The sequence below is a fragment of the Emydura macquarii genome, unplaced genomic scaffold (assembly GCF_026122565.2).
Source record: "Emydura macquarii macquarii isolate MOO-44397 ecotype Brisbane River unplaced genomic scaffold, CSIRO-AGI_Emac_v2 contig_318, whole genome shotgun sequence".
Lineage (NCBI taxonomy): Eukaryota > Metazoa > Chordata > Testudines > Chelidae > Emydura > Emydura macquarii.
In genome coordinates this window covers 896,050-911,163 of record NW_027130455.1, presented here as the reverse complement: position 1 = coordinate 911,163, position 15,114 = coordinate 896,050, and the positions used below count along the sequence as shown (strand labels likewise).

The 15,114-nt window shown below is 38.2% G+C and overlaps 1 protein-coding gene across 3 annotated transcripts in view; it reads left to right on the top strand.

The window, feature by feature from the left end:
• GRIA4 (glutamate ionotropic receptor AMPA type subunit 4) overlaps positions 1 to 15,114 on the top strand; it is a 275,597-nt gene that overhangs the window by 77,760 nt on the left and 182,723 nt on the right. The gene's annotated exons all lie outside the window — the stretch shown is intronic.

Below are 15,114 nucleotides of genomic sequence, written 5' to 3'. Positions count from 1 at the left end.
GTTCGTTATTCTATTTTGGGTGTAAATTGTCTTCATTCTGACTCATCTTGGTTGGGTAGTTCATTTATGTTATGTATTCTGAACTGTATTTCTATTTGTAATGTTAATTACGTTGTGGGACCTAGAGCTGTGGAGGGATGGCTTTTTTAAATTTTTACAAAATAAAGAAAAGAAAAAAAAATTATTTGAGGGTATCGTTTGGTGACAAACAGGGGAAAGAGTGAGAGATATAGCTCCAGTATGGCATGCCAGTTACTTCATTTTAATATCTCTAGGCTGTCTTATGCTTGGTTCCCATTGGCACAATTTTGGGAGAGGTAGTGGAAGCTCTCCTACCTGAAAAAAGAACAGAGAACCAATCTACATGCATAGGTGGGGGTGGGGGAATGATAGCACAGACCTTAATATCTCGTCTTTTGGTCCTCCACAAAGTGTAAATCCCTGATGTTGTTTTGACATGATGTGTCCATAGTAAGTGGAGTCTACATGTCTGAAGAGTCCCTTAGCTATGATCATTGCATTATCTTGGGAGAAGAGACAAGTTGCAAAATGTGGAAAAAAATGTCAGTAACGCTAGATCATTGGAACACCTGAGTCTACAGAATGGAACAATAATTCAACATAATAGAAAGAGTCTAGACATCACTCACAGATTTTTTTCTAACTAAAATTCATGAAAAATTAGTATCCTAGCGAACTAAGGCCTGGAAAAACAGGAGAGATCCAGATATTTAGATAGACTTATCTTCCATGAAATAAAGACTAAACAAACCATCTACACTTAAGGGAGGACTAGAGTTTTAAATATAAATTATTTTAAAAAATCCAAGACGCTAAAAGATTCCTGCCAGTATCCTGGTCATAAAGATACTTATATTGATACTTGGTATAAATACTTACATTGTTCATCTTCAAGACTCCTTACAAACACTTCTGTGAGGTAACTAAGAATTATAGTCACTGATTTACAGATGGGGAAACAGACAATGAAGCTAAGTGACTTGTCCAGGGCTGGAGGAAATTAATGTGAGAGCTAGGATAAGAATTTAGGAGGCACTCAACTTTGTAGTCTCATAGAAGATTAGGTTTGGAAGGGACCTCAGGAGCTCATCTAGTCCAACCCCCTACTCAAAAGCAGACCAACCCCAACTAAATCACCCTTTGCACTTATACATGATCAGAGTGAAGTTGAAAGTAATGTTGTTATAAAGAGGGATTGTCTAACATAAGGAATGGGATTCTAAAACGAATTCTAAAAGTAGAAAAACCAGTGAGGTCACACGTGATGGTGGAATTATACAGGTGTATCTGGGAGCATAATTTGGCTTTATTACTGGTGGTGATATACAAGAAGGAAAGAATCCAGATTAATGCTAAAATCTCAGGATTGCAAGGCCACCAACAAAAACAAACAAGCTGCCTCATTTTTTTCTAGATAATATTTGGGATTCAAATAATTGACACAGAAAACATGGAATGGCACGATGCCATTATTAGTGTCACTTTTCAGAATACAATCACACTTTAAAGATTTTTTAAAAACACATAATGATGTAAAATACAACATATCATTCCATTCCATTTAGCACATACATGTTTTAAATAACTCTGATCAGTGATAACTTTAAACATTCAATAATTTTCATTGTGTAAGAGCTCTAAACAATTTTATGTATAACAACTTGATGTTTTGTCAAAGGAGTCCTCCAAATCATATAATAAACACGATTGAACCAGCATGACCTAATTAGATAATGTTGGGCCAAACTGAGCAGTTCTTATTCAGTCCTTTCTCAAGAAAACCTCCCTTACTGAAATGCTGGCCCCAGTCAGGTCAAGGGGAATTTTGCCACTGAAGTCAGTTGAACTAAGATTTCCCTGATTTCAGTGGGACCCTTTCCCGAGTAGCAGATGTCTGCAGGATTCGTTTACTTGCAAGCTATTTCCTAAAATGCTTAATACAGATTTTTTCTCAGTTCTTTACTAATGGTAGCATATTAAATTTTCAGCTTCTGTGTCATAAATGCCAACTCGTTAGGATAGTGGTAGGCACCTGTCCAATGGAAATTGAGCCATTTTATCCAAGCCACTGAATATAGTAGTTAAAAAAAATGGTCACTACTGACATTGGTCAAATTTCATAGTTTTCTAGAGAAAAAAGCTATATCATTAGTCAATCCCTTGAAATCTCCTCTCCCCCACTAACTACTTTTCTGTCATGAAACTCCATGCATGCATTCATCCTTAGGTTGGTAATTGCATAAAGTTATAGGTTACCCAGTGAGATTAATAAAATGACTCTGGAACACTGATCTTCCCGTGTGCCAATGATTTATTTCTGTATGTTGTTAGAAGTGAAAGCATGTCTTGGGCATGTCACCTTTTCAGCATCATGACCATCCATTTTGTGTCGTTCAATTTGCAGCATGAGACTCTTTTATATATATAAAAGAATATACATATAACCCACAGACAACTGGGTTGGGAATTGGGTCAAGAACCATATTTTTGTTTTTGATATATTACCTAACACAATTGGATCCTTGGCCATGACTGGAGCTTCTAAGTGCTAGTTCTATACAAATAATTAATAATATACTTAAGTAAATCATTTGCACATAGGAACATTTTATTTTCCAATTCATGTGTCCTGATCCCTGAAACTTCCTGTTGTTTTCAGAATACTCTTGACTTTGGGGTGTCTTCACAACAGTCCTCTGCCCTTTTATTTTGAGCAGCTACTTTGGTCTCCCAATTAAAATAATGCAACAGGATTCAGTAGGCAGAAGAAAGAATTCTGCTTTTATATCTCATTGGGTACTATAATCTTTTTCCCTTCAGGTCAAGAATACTTTCCCACCACCTCTTTTCCTCTCTCATCACCAGACTGATTCTTTCACAGCTAAAATATCATAATAGTGTTGTGACATCATAATTGCTATGGAAAAGAAAATAGACTCCAAACTCTTGCAATCATCTAATTAGACACATTTATTGCAAGTCAGCAATCATGGGAAAGGAGTGCAGGAAAAGTACTTGACATTTAAATGTCAGTTTAATCAAATTACTGTTTTCCAAAATGTGATCAAGTGTAACTGACTGTAATTTTAAATTGTTTAAATTATTTGTTAAATTTGAGAATGACCAGCAAATAAGATTGGAGTGTTTTAGTATGATTTTCTAACCTACATTGTCTCGAGGATGGCAGTTGACTTTACTGGTGTTTCAACATGGATGCACTGGTCCATTCCTCATTAACGTGAACTGATTTCTTTTAGCATTTTTGTTTTCACAAAAACAAAGGAACATCTCTATTTTTACCATTAAAATACAGAACTTTTCCCAAATCGTGTTCCGCCTACCTTCTCTGAATGAGATTAAGCATAAGATGTTACTGTAAAAACTTTTTGATTTTATTGACAATAGATAGGGTTCAAATATCTGTGAATCTTATACAACTTAAATAGAAGTAAATCATGCTCCTGTCTTGATATTGTACCATGGAAATTCACAAATGATATTAAATTAGCAAGACCTATAAATACCAGTGAAATTAGAGGAATATTAAAAAGGGACCAAGAGAAATTAAAAACATGTTTAGAGAATAACAAAATGAGATTTCAGCTTGGAAAACTGCAAGCTTCACACATTTGCTGGGAAAGAGAAAGGTGGAGAATAGTAATGCTGGAAAAAATGTAGAGGTGATGAACAGCAATTTAAACATGAGTTTGCAAGGAGAGGTAACAGCCAAAAAAAAAGTGAAATTTTAGTGTGCATCACAGGACAAGGTGAAATTAGTCTCTCTGTATATAGCACCTGGAATATTATTTTCAGATCTGGTCTCAGGCTTACCAGAGAGACTCCTACAAATTGCATGGAGTTCAGATAAGAGCCACAAAAATGTTTGGGGGCCTGCATGATATTGACTGAAGATAAAAGATGAAGCCCTGATCCAGCAAAGCCCTTAGACACACACTTAACTTTAAGTACGAGTGCTCCCACTGAAATCCATCTCTGAATGAATCAGGTCCGAACAGCCTACAGGTATTTGAAGGGAGATAAATGCAAAGGAGTGAGTAATGTTACCTGGTGTTATCAGTAAAGGTAAGCAAGTGAATATAACTGAATACGAATTTATGCTGAATGTTAGAGAAAGCTTTCCAACCGCAAGATCTATTAGGCAATGGAGTAGTGGTAGAAGGATGAAAGTGTTAGAAATTCCAGCTCTAGAAGAACTTAACACTAGGTTGGATAAAACAATAATGTACAGCAGGGAACTATCCTGCAGTTGAATGAAATGGGTCTGTAAAGCGGTGTGCAAATTCACAAGCCTGGGAAGGCAAAAATAAAGTCCCAGCTACCGATCAGTGTGGTCCTCCTGCTTTCAAAAAGTACATTGAATTCAGTAAGTTCCATTCAATGGTAGCTTTGCCTGGCAGAAGAACTGCAGCATAATTGTGACTCCTCAAATATAGAGAAATTGCTGGGGACTTTTTTTGGGGGGGAAAATTATAAGTAGTTTCTTCTTTGACTAAGAAAAACCTATAATTAAGTTGCTATGTTTAAAATGCTGTTTTATGAGAATGAACTGCAGAGTTCATAAGAAGCCCTGCTACTTTAAATAGCATTGATGTTTTGAAAGGGGGAAAAAAGTGAAAAGAGCCTATTTTCTCCCTTTTCAAGATAAAAGGAAGCAGGAAAGCTGACTTTGTAGGGAATTGGACCATTAAAGGATTACTTCTTAAAACAAAATGCAGACTTCTCTTTGTTCGTTTCATTTTAAAAAAATGGGATGTGAAGGCAGATTTTATAAAAGCATAACCTCTTCTGTGAGAAGCAAATGCTGCAAAGAAACGCTGTTAATTTTTCTTGTTGTTGTTCCCTAAACTTTGAATATAGATTGAGGGAAATTACATGTCACATACTGAAATGGATCAGGTCTGAGAGCTGTGTCCAAGTTCTCATGACACATAATACAAATAAACCATCAAACTAATTGCATCTCTAGATTTGTCCTGTGTTCATGGTGAGCCTTATTCATGCAGTCTTGAAGCTTTTATTCAGCCTGGGAGTTGAGAGGGTACTCATCATTTTGTAAGAGTTCAGAGCACCACAGGTCCTAAATTAGCCCTATACTTTTTGGATGAAATCATGGTTCCATTGAAGTCAACTGGAGTTTTGTCATTATCTTCAATGGGACCAGTATTTTACCTTTGGTCTGCAGTACAATTTGAGTATGGTCTTTTATGCCTTTTTAGATTCCTATCCTGCAAGTATTCACCCCAGAGTTCTGAAAGATCTCAAATATAAAATTGTAAAATTACTAACTTTGGTGTGTAATCTATCACTTAAATCAGCCTCTGAACCAGAGGACTGGTGGGGTAGATAATGTAGTGCTAATTTTTAAAAAAGGCTTCAAATGCAGCTTTAAAGGCTTTCTAGCAAATGCAGGCTAGAAAGTCTAACTTCAGTACTAGACAAATTGGTTGAAATTGTAGTAAACATCAGAATTATTAGACACAAATAAAAACTATATGTTTGGGAAGAGACAACACAGCCTTTGTAAAGGAAAATCTACTAGAATTCTCTGAAGGTGTCAACAATCCTGTGGTCAAGAGTGACCCACTTGATATGGTATTCCTGGACTTTCAGAAAGCCTTTTGACAAGGTCCCTCACCAAAGGCTGTTAAGCAAAGTAAGCAACCATGAGATGAGAAGGCAGGTTCTCTCATGGATCAGTGACTGCTAAAAATATTGGAAACGAAGGGTAGGAATAAATGGTCAGTTTTCAGAGTGGATAGATATAAGTAATGGGGTCCACATGGATCCATATTGGGATGTGTAGTGTTCAACATTCATAAATGATCTAGAAAGGTGGGTGAACAGTGAGGTAGCAAAATTTTCAGACAATACAAAATTACTCAAGATAGTTAAGTCCAAAGCCAACTGTGAAGAGGTACAAAGGGATCTCACAAAACTGGGTTATAAAATGGCAGATGAAATTCAATGTTGATAAGTGCAAAGTAATGCACATTGGGAAAATATAATCCCCAAAATACATACACAATGGTGGGGTCTAAATTAGCTGTTACTATTCAAGAAAGAGATCTTGGAGTCATTGGGGATAGTTCTCTAAAAACATCCACTCAGTATGCAATGGCAGTCAAAAAACTAACAATGTCAGGAAACATTAGGAAAAGGATAGATGATAAAACAGAAAATATCATAATGCCATGATATACATCCATGGTACACCCACACCTTGAATACTTCGTGAAGTTCTAGTCGTTCCATCTCAAAAACTGATATCTTAGAATTGGAAAAGTTGCAGAGAAGGATAACAAAAATGATTAAGGGTGTGGAAAAGCTTCCATTTAAGGACAAAATAAAAACACTGCAGCTGTTCAACTTAGGCTACGGCTACACTGACGGCAGCAAAGTCACTGCCGTCAGATCGATTGCTCTGGATCGACTGAGCAGTCAGTGAAGACCCGCTGAGTTGATCCAGAAATTGACCTACTAAGACCACCATCACAAGTGGTGTAGCGCTGCGTCAATGGGAACACGGTTCCCGTGGTGCAGTGCAGTGAAGATGGCACCCCGAAGAGGAGCCCAGAAGTCGACGAGAGTTACGCAAGTTTTTTGTGTACCTTGCATAACTCCTGTCGACTGCCGCCAAATCCCAGAGGTAAGTGTAGACAGGGTATTATAAAAGAGATGAATAAAAGGGTGTGTGATACAGGTCTGTGGTGTGAGAAAGTGAATAGGGAAGTGTTATGTGAAGGGGTAAACACAAGAACCAGGAGTCACCTGATTAAATTAATAGGGAGCATGTTTAAAACGAACAAAAGGAAATACTTCTTCACACAGTGCACAGTCAACCTGTGGAATGTGTTGCCAAGGAATGCTGTGAAGGCCAAAAGTATAACTGAGGATGGATCACTCAATAGTTGCCCTGTTCTGTTGATTCCATCTAAAGCATCTAGCACTGGCCACTGTCAGAAGATAGGATATTGGCTAGTTGGACCATTGGTCTGAACCATTATGGCTATTCTTATGTTATAAAAAGATGCAAGTGAACTGTGAGCCCTGGATGAGTTCCGTTTTTTTCACTGGGACTCTGTGTGGACAGAGGAGTCCACCTCTGTTATAACTTTCACTGTAAACTCCACTGAGTTAGAAAAGCCCTAACGTTGAGACTCTGTGATCTATTATTTTGGTCAATTTTCAAAAATTAGAGTAGCCTCTATACCATGTAAGATATATTTTAGTCATGAAGGATATGGCAGATGTATGTTGCATACTTGACTCTCTTTTGGAGATCTTCTAAAAGAACAAGCTTTTGCAGCATGAATGAAAGGTGTGAGTAAGCACAGAACTGCAATGCCAGGGCCCAGAGACAATGGGTTATTTATTGCAGACAGAACTGTAAAATATCAAAGAAAAAATAAAATATTTGTTTAGTATTCAGCAAATGTGAATTTCATGAGCAGTGTATTTCTACCGAGTAGATTATTTTAAGGACATAACAGTTTAAGGACATCTGAGAGAGAAAGTAGTTCCATCAAGTAATTTTAAAAATAGACTCCCTGGAAAATGTTTCCCTGTTGTGTAAAAGTATCCTCTTGAATTAAAATTATTTGCAGAAGCACATTTATAAAATGTCTGTTAGAAAGTGCTTTAAGATTAATACAATTTTCTTCCCAGAAATTTAGGAAAATCTAACTTGCTTCAGATTCTTCAGCTGGAAATGTGAGTTGTCAGCAGTTGTGGTGGCCATTTGTGTCTTGTTGCCTCACCACAAAAAAAAGAACTCGCTGCACACAGCTGTAGGAGGGGATAGACATCTGTTTGAGAGGAACTTAGCAGAAGGACAGTTCCAAAGTCCATTGAAGTCAATGGAAAAACTCCCATTGATTTCAATGGGCTGTGGATCAGGGTCACAATCGTCACCAGTTCGTTGTGTAGTATGAGAGTGGAGTTTGCTCCCTTACCAAGGATGAACAGTGCTTCAGCCATCTGATCACATCAATGTCTGCACAGGCTCTAGGGCCCCTCCTTTCCTGTGCCTCTAGATCAGTGATACTCAGACTGCGGCTTGCAAGCCACAGGCAGGTCTTTAATGTGTGTCCTGTGGCTCTTTGCAGTCCATGATATTAAAACAGTGTGATTTAATTAGACTCAGAGACTATAAGGTCAGAAGGGACCATTATGATCATCTAGTCTGAGGTCCTGCACAATGCAGGCCACAGAACTTCACCCACCCAGTCCTGTAATAGACCCCTAACTTGTGACTGAGTTATCGAAATCCTCAAACAATGATTTAAAGACTTTAAGGTACAGAGAATCCACCAGCAAGTGAGCCATGCCCCATGCTACAGAGGAAAGCGAAAAACCCCCAAGGTCTATGCCAATCTGCCCTGGGGAAAAGTTCCTTCCTGACCCCAAATATGGCGATCAGTTAAACCCTGAGCATGTGGGCAAGACTCACCAGCCAGACACCCAGAAAGAATTCTCTGTACTAACTCAGAACTCACCCCATCTAACATCCCTTCAAAGGCCATTGGGCATATTTACCTCTAGTAATCTAAGATCAGTTAATTGCCAAATTAGGCTGTCCCATCATACCAATCCTTACATAAATTTATCAAGATTAGTCTTGAAGCCAGCTAGGTTTCTTGCCCCCCACTGCTCCCTTTGGAAGGCTGTTCCAGAAGTTCACTCCCATGATGGTTAGAAACCTTTGTCTAATTTCAAGTTTAAACTTCCTGAGAACCAGTTTATATCCATTTGTTCTTGTGTCCACATTGGTGCTGAACTTAAATAACTCCTCTCCATCCCTGTATTTATCCCTCTGATGTATTTATAGAGAGCAATCATATCTCCCCTCAGCCTTCTTTTGGCTAGGCTAAACAAGCCAAGCTCTCTGAGTCTTCTCTGATAAGACAGGTTTTCCATTCTTCGGATCATCCTAGTGGCCCTTCTCTGCACCTGTTCCAGTTTGAATTCATCTTTCTTAAACATGGGAGATCAAAACTGCATACAGTATTCCAGATGAGGTCTGACCAACACCTTGTATAATGGTACTAACACCTCCCTATCTCTACTGGAAATACCTCACGTGATGCATCCTAGGACCGCATTAGCTTTTTTCATTAAAAACATTAAGAAGGTCTCTAGCCGTATCCAATGGGGAATCCTGGTGGTCTGTAGCACACCCCAAGCACTGTCCCAGGGGAAACTCTAGCAGTTTTCTTCCCCAACGTGATTTTTGCCCAGACAGACTCTGTCTTATCCATTGCATCACTTCTAATTCCTTTACAGTCTACTTTATCATTGATATACAATAATTATTAACCAATCAGGATGCTTTTACTATCTTATTAACCAATGAAGTTATCAACTTGCAATAAGTCATTAACTTACTTACTGTGAGAATATATATATAAGCTAAATATTTCTCCTGTTATACTGTTTAAATATGAATAGTACTATAGTAAATGAAACAATTAATTCACACTACCGTGGCTCTTCTGGATAATGTTTATTGCTAATTTGGTTTCTGAACCACAGAGGTCTGAGTATCACTGCTCTAGATATAACCCAGCATAGACACTTTTAAATAAATTGTCTATATAAGTTAGACAAGATACTAAATTACAATGTTCAAATTGATTGTGCAGTTTTTTCCTGTTAAAATCTAATGTGCAGCTAATTCAATTTCCATTTCTATTCAATATACAATTAATGCATTGTAAGCTTAAACGATTTCATGAATTGTCTGAATAGAAGTAGTCTTTCAGAAATAATCCATAAGAATTAGCTGTGGAAACTTAATCATTAAAATATATAACGTTTGTTGTTTGCTTTGCAATATGTTTCCACAGCTGCACTTATGTAAATAAAATTGCACTTTCCAAATTACCATATGATCTAGCACACTAAACTGTGAGTTTCATTGTTCCTAAGAGAGTGTGTTTAAATGAGCTGGTAAACCATTCATGGAGTGAAGTTATAATTGTATGAGGTGTATTTCTCTGGGTTACATTTAAAAGATATTCATGTGAATTTTTGAGGCCTAAAGTTTTGGTGAAAAGAGTCTCATCATCAAGGCAATTCATAAGACATTAGGCTAGTCCTCATAGAGGTATAAGGGTTTCATCTATCTATTTTCTTTGTGGCACTATTTTATGTTATGTTCCTATTCATCCTGTTATGTCTGTTTAACTGATGAAGGTCCCTCATTAAAGCAATCTTAACACAGTGGCTATTTTTTAAATATTACCATGTAGCAGTATATATATTCTGTAGCTTCCTTGTTCATACATCTGATACCAGAAGGAGAAATGATATTCTTGAAGGACCCGTTCAATCAAGGGATATGATGAACAAACACAGAGCTTAGAAAAGAGGAAATGAATGTAGGGATATTCTATGAAAAATTAACACGTGTTCATAAATTTTAATAGGGAGCTCTGTCATATCGAGACAAAACAGTTATAAAAATATTGTTTCAAATAATACCCTTTCTTCAAGTTAGAGCTCCTATGTGTAGGTTTGTAAACCATGCCATTGAAGGGTAGGGGACATTTGTTTAATATGACAGTGTACATTATTATTCTCTCTTTGCCATGGGAAATTATAGATCTCATGTCTTCATGTGGTTGCAATGTTCTTTTTGTAGGAACCTATCTGCATTAGGGAAATTTGTACAGATGTAGCTACACCATTGTAAACCCAAAGGTGGACTTAGTATACCAGGACATAATGCGGCTTTCACGAGTGCAGTCTATGGATTGTTTATACGCTCATCACTCCTAATATGGAGGCACTCAGATACTACGATGAGGGAAGAGCCATATAAGACCCTAAGTAGATTTTTTGAAATGTAGCATTAGTGTTTGATTTTACATTGGTATATTATAGTTGTACAGCAAAAGGCCATGGTAAATGAAAAAATCTTGGCATGAATGATGCAGGTTTATTTTATTAGCAATCACCATACATGTATGCTTTTATTGTCTTCTGTATTGTATAGCTCTTGAAACATCTGAAAGAAGCAACTCCTTCCTTCAGTTCTTCTTCAGCTAGTTATTGAATTATCAGTCTGCATGCCTTGGTTTATGGCTCTCTTCCTATGCATTTCCATACAGTGGGACTGTAAGTTTGCTCTTTTGAGCTTTTACAATAGGCAGTAAAAGTATCACAAGTAAGCAGACTAACAAATTAGTAAAAAAACTGCAAAACCTTTTTGGCCCTCTGACTTTGGTACCCCCAACAGACCTGAGATCATGGAGGTAACTCTAGTGCCCACAAAGGAAAATAAAACCACTTGGACACACCCAATTCTACACACACACACACAGTGTGAATACAAATGGACTTGAGTCTTCTTTCCACAATGGCCACTTCATATGTCCTTTAAGGCACATTTACCCTGTCAGAATACCTCAAAGGAGCCTTAGTGTACATGAAAATCAGGCTTTAAGCAGCTCCTGGGTACATTTTAGCTTGGCTATTAAAGGCCTACATCCTGCAGCAAGCTCCATGCAGGCAGCCCCCAATGAAATCAGTGGGGCTCTGTGCTGGCATGAACATCCTCCTGCACAAAGGATCACTTAAGGATCTTGGCCTCACTTTGCCATGAATTCTCTCTCTCCCATTCCCTGATTAAAACTTCTAACTTCCCAAGCCAACACTGGTAAAATAAACCCTAAATAAAAGTTGACGTTCAACTTTTCCATTTGTTAAAAAAAAAAAAAAAATGGACAAGAAGCCTTAGCTGTATCACCGGCTGTTGCTTATGGAGCCCTGCTCATGTGTAAAAACATCTTTCACAGTCTAAAAAAGTGGAAATTATGAGAATTTTATTGTTTTTTTTCAAAGCTCAGAAACATTTCACTTTTCTCAGCACACCAGTTAATGAGTTGCTAAGAAAAAATGCATTAAAAAGAAAACAAAGTAAAAATAGTTATATTTTCTGAAGTTTTCCACTTCAGTGAAAATAAAATCCAGAGGACAAACGCAACTGAAAGTTCCTGTAAGCATCTCACCTTTCTATGCTTAATGTCTGAAAAAATTCAAAGATATATGTATATTGCCAAAAATTAAAGAGAGAACGTACGCAAGCAATACACTGAACTGCCCTGAGGAAGCGTTTTTCAAAGAAAACCTGTAAACTCCAGTTTTAAAACTCCCCTTTCCTATTAGTTCCTCTTGCCTTTCTGAGGCTTGTCATCTGTCTCTTCCTCCAGCAGCGGACTCCCATCCTTTCCCTTGGTGGGATGACAAACTTTCCCACTCACCAAACAGTTCCACTGAAGGCACTGGGTGCAACGTCACAGGAAGCACATTCAGCTGCTCCATCCCCACAAGGCCTGCTGTCTCCCCTTAGGCTATGCTTACATAGGGATTAAAAAAGCCTCAGCTGGCCCAGGTCAGCTGACTCGGGCTTGAGCTCTGGGGCTGCAAACTCACTGTGTAAACACTTGGGCTGGGGCTGGAGGCCAAACTTTGGGGTCCTGTGGGGGTGGAGAGTCTCGGAGCTTGGGTTCCAGCCCAAGTTTGAACAGCTACACAGTGATATTTAGCCCCACAGCCCAAGCCCCACAAACCTGACTCAGGTCAGCTGTGGCCATGCTACAAATCTTTTATCTCTGTGTAGACATACCCTTAGAGTCTCTCTCTCTCTCTGATGGCAGGCAAAATGGAGGGTTGTCTTGGGCTGTGCTCTTTTCCCCCCTGTCCTCATATGATAAAGGGTCCAATGCTGTGATGTTGCAGGAGTAGGTGATTCAGCCTCATTTCTTTCCACCCTTGGGGTAGCCCTCTGATTCTTGTCTAGTGAGGACAGCTGCTGATCACACTCTGATCTTTTCATGTCAGCTGAATGGGTGCAGCTTCTTCAGCATAACGGACTCGATAAAATTAACTCTGCAACCAGCCCCTCTGCCCCTGCACTGGTCCAGTTGTCACCACCTCACTAGTCTTCATTTTCTGTCTGTGGAAATGGGAACTACCAACGTCACATCTGCCATAGAACTTGAAAACCCAGGTGGGCCCTACAGCCTCACTTTGAATACTTTCTTACTAAGTGGATTGGGATGCAGATAACATAGAAGAAGGGATGGCAAGAAAAGATTGCTGTGATGGCCTAGGGGAGGCATCTTGCCCATTGCTGTGGTTATGAAGCTCAATAAGATGTTGAGAGTGTGGAATTACAAATTGAAAGGGGAGGGAGTCTTGGGTGCCCATTCTAAGGGCTTTGTATAGCCTAGATTGAAAAGCAATGCAAAAAATAAGATCTGATTCTCCTTATTGTTATTTATTTATTCATTTGCATTGCATTAGCACCTAGAAACCCTAACCAAAATCTGGGTTTGGAGGTCACTGAGCTGGGCATTGTACTTACACATTTGTCTCGGCTCACCATTCTCCTTTTGATTTACATTGGTTTTACACTGGTGAAACTCCATTTTTTACACTCCATTTCTTTCAGTGGAGCAACTTCACATGTATGCTAGGAGAACCAGGCCCACTGAATTGAAGAATCCAGAATAAACACTATACAGCACTGAAAATAAAGTATTTTGAGTGGTGTAGAAATTATTGCATAGAAATTACATAAATAGAAATGCAAAGAAATTACCATTCTTACACACACACACACACACACACACACACACACACACACGGTGGCTTCTGGAACATAGAAGACAATGAAGGCAACAAGAGTGCTACTACCTAATTCCTGCATAGTACCATGCATATTTCCTCTTTCAATGTCTATGTAAGAAATAAAGGTTTTTATATAGCACAGAGAAATACCTGAGTATATACTACTTAAAAGTGGACTTGATGGTCTAACTGATCGTTCCCTTCTCTAATTTCTGTGATTCTGGAATATATAACTATATTAATGATTGTGTATAGGTTACAGTACATTTTTTTTTCTTATAATGCAAGAGTAGGAAATTATTCATTTTGACTCTAACAAATTGCTAGTGAAGAATTATTTCCAGAGAAAGCAACTGCATGGACTGTTTTAATAGAATCCTAGAAATATAAGGTTGGAAGGGACCTTAAGAGTTCATCAAGTCCAGCCCCCTATGCTAAGGTAGGACCATGTAAATCTAGGCCACCCTTGACAGGTGTTTGTCCAACCTGTTCTTAAAAACTTCCTATGCGGTGGATTCCACAGCCTCCCTTGGAAGCTGAATCCTGACTGTAGTTACACTTATAGTTGCAAGTTTTTCCTAACATCTAAACTAAATCTCCCTTACTGCAGATTGAGACCATTACTTCTAGTCCTACGTTAAGTAATAATAAACAATTGATCACGTTCCTCTTTATTACAGCTCTTAACATATATGAAGACTTGAGTCTTCTTTTTTCAAGACGAAACATCTCAAGTGTGTTAATCTTGCCTCATAAATCAGGTTTTCTAAACCTTTTATCATTTTTGTTGATCTCCTCTGGATTCTCTCCAATTTATAAAGTGTGGTGCCCAGACCTGGACACTGAGCTCAAGCAGAGGCCTCACCAATATCAAGAAGAGCAGAACAATTGCTTCCCATGTTTTATGTACAACGCACCTATTAATACACCTCAGAATGAGTTTAGCCTTTTTCACAACGGCATCCCACTGCTGACTCTCACTCAGTTTGTGATCCACTGTAATGTAATCTCCAGATCCTCTTCAACAGTGCTACCACCTAGCTAGTTGTTGCCCATTTTGTAGCTGTGCATTTTATTTTTCCTTCTTGAGTGCAAAGTGTTTCACTAATCTTTGTTGAATTTCATCTTGTTCAGATCAGTTAATTTGTCAAGATCATTTTGAATTTTAGTCCTGCCCTCCAAAGTGCTCACAGCCCCTCCCAGCTTGGTCTCATTTTGCAAAATTAATGAGCATATTGTCCACTTCATTATCCAAATCATTAAATTGTTTCAATCCACAGTGTGCAAATTGCATTTTTTTTTCAATTACAATGAACTTCTGCTTACAAATAAATTGTTATGATGAAGGAATGTTGACAGTTGCCTATGTTGCCTAAAGAACTGATACAAATCAGTGAAAAATATAGGTAGAATGACATGTAGTTCATAATAACAAGT